The sequence below is a fragment of the Erinaceus europaeus genome, chromosome 10 (assembly GCF_950295315.1).
Source record: "Erinaceus europaeus chromosome 10, mEriEur2.1, whole genome shotgun sequence".
Classification (NCBI taxonomy): domain Eukaryota; kingdom Metazoa; phylum Chordata; class Mammalia; order Eulipotyphla; family Erinaceidae; genus Erinaceus; species Erinaceus europaeus.
The window spans coordinates 59540410-59542261 of NC_080171.1; the positions used below are offsets into that span (position 1 = coordinate 59540410).

Consider the following 1852-nt stretch of genomic DNA (forward strand, 5'->3'; position numbering starts at 1 on the left):
GTCCTTTTCAATAATCTTTTGCCAATTCATAAATTGGTTATAATTTTCCACCATGGTTTATTTTTGTCCCCTCCTCTAGTAATAGTTTCTCTCCTACTAGCTTGCAAAGCCCACTTCCATTAAGAGATGTCAGGATCTGAAGAGATTTCTTGAGGAGAGTTAGCCTAGGTGCTGTCTTTATGCAGGTATTGTTTCCACCTACCCAAAGCCAGAATATATATTGATTGTAGGTGAGGAAGATGATAAAGATTAAGGATTTGAGGGACCTGGGTGGTGCCACAACTGGCTGGGCGCACATGTTACAATGCGCAAGGACTTGGTGGGTTCAAGACACCAGTACCCCCCTGCTGGGGGAAAGCTTTGTGAATGGTGAAGCAGTGTTACAGGTGTCTCTTTCCTTCTCTATTACCCCCTTCCGTCTCAGTTTCTGACTGTCTCTGTCCAATAAATATAGATAGATAGTCAAAAGAATTAAAAAACAAAGAATAAGGTTTTGAGTAGAAAGCTTCCTTAAAATGATGATACACAGTTGATAAATGAAGCATGAATAGAAAGTATGTCAGCCCTCAATCAGTCAGACTTTTGGCCTTATAGTATTGTGCTGTTAGAAAAGTTATGACATATTTTTTTTTTCCTGTGGAAATGTGTGTCACAAGTTTTCTAATAACCCAATAGTTTTAAGTTTGTCTTCTGACACCTCCACAGTTCTTAGTGAGTCTGTCTTCTCTCAGGAATATCACCTTTTTGTCCCTCTATTTAATTCTAGTAATAGTCTATATTTTTGACAATAATGTGTCCTTTTCTTCTGCTGTTTGTTCATCTACTCATCTAATATGTCTCCATAGTTCCCACAGTAAACTTAAAAAAAAATAATGGGCCATATCTAAACTAGTCCCCATAATCTGTCATTGGCCAATTCATGTTGATGTGGGTTGTCTCAGTCCTTGTAATTGTTTCCCCCAGGTGAAGATGAGTGGGTACAATGTTAAATAGAAGGAGGCAGTAATAACAACAATCTTGTCTCTTCATTCTTGTCGGTTCTCTTTTCTTTCTTACTTTCCTTCTTTCTTGATCTCCCCCACCAATCTTTTTTTTATTATTTTTTTCTCCCACTACCACAAATTATGCAGTTGAGTTTTGCACATTTGGGGAAATTGCAATGGTTAGCACATCCCAGAGTGCAATGGATAAATCTCACCCTGGGAAAATCACCTGTGTGATTATGATGTCTCTTCTGCCAGGTATGTCAGTATTGTCTTTTATACTGCCTTATAGTTTATATAGTCTTCACGGTCTTGGGTTTTATAGGATAAACACACAGACAATGGGTTAAGACTGACTCATGCAGGTAAAGGTAGATACGTGAAAGGAGAAAAGAGGTGATCACTTGTTTGTTTACAGGTTTCCAGGCTAGTGAGGAAATAATTTTGTTTTTGCATACCCCAGAGCAATGCATTATAATCATTTTGAATTTAACTATGTATGATCTAGTTACTTGAAAAAATTGTTTTATAAAGGACATAACCCAAGTAAAGCAATTGATTGTCAGTCTATCTTCACACAGGAATGTCACCTTTTTGTCCCTCTATTTCTTCCTGGTAATATTCTATATTTTTGACAATAATGTGACCTTTCTCTCTCTGTTCCTTCATCTATCAATCTAGCCCACCTCAGTAGTCCCCAAAGTAAACTTAAAAGTGAACAATATCTTATCCATATAATGAAATTTACTTTTATTAAGCCATAAATACTAGATAACAGCTCTAGGACTTCCTCTGAACAAATTCTCTTATCAGATTGTGATGCATCCTTTTTCATATACATTAAATTTAACTACATTTGGTGATTTTGA

The 1852-nt window shown here is 36.6% G+C and overlaps 1 pseudogene; it reads right to left on the reverse strand.

The window, feature by feature from the left end:
* Positions 1–1097: 1097 nt before the first annotated feature.
* Positions 1098–1249, reverse strand: LOC132540989 (U1 spliceosomal RNA; annotated as a pseudogene).
* Between the last annotated feature and the right edge of the window lie 603 nt (positions 1250–1852).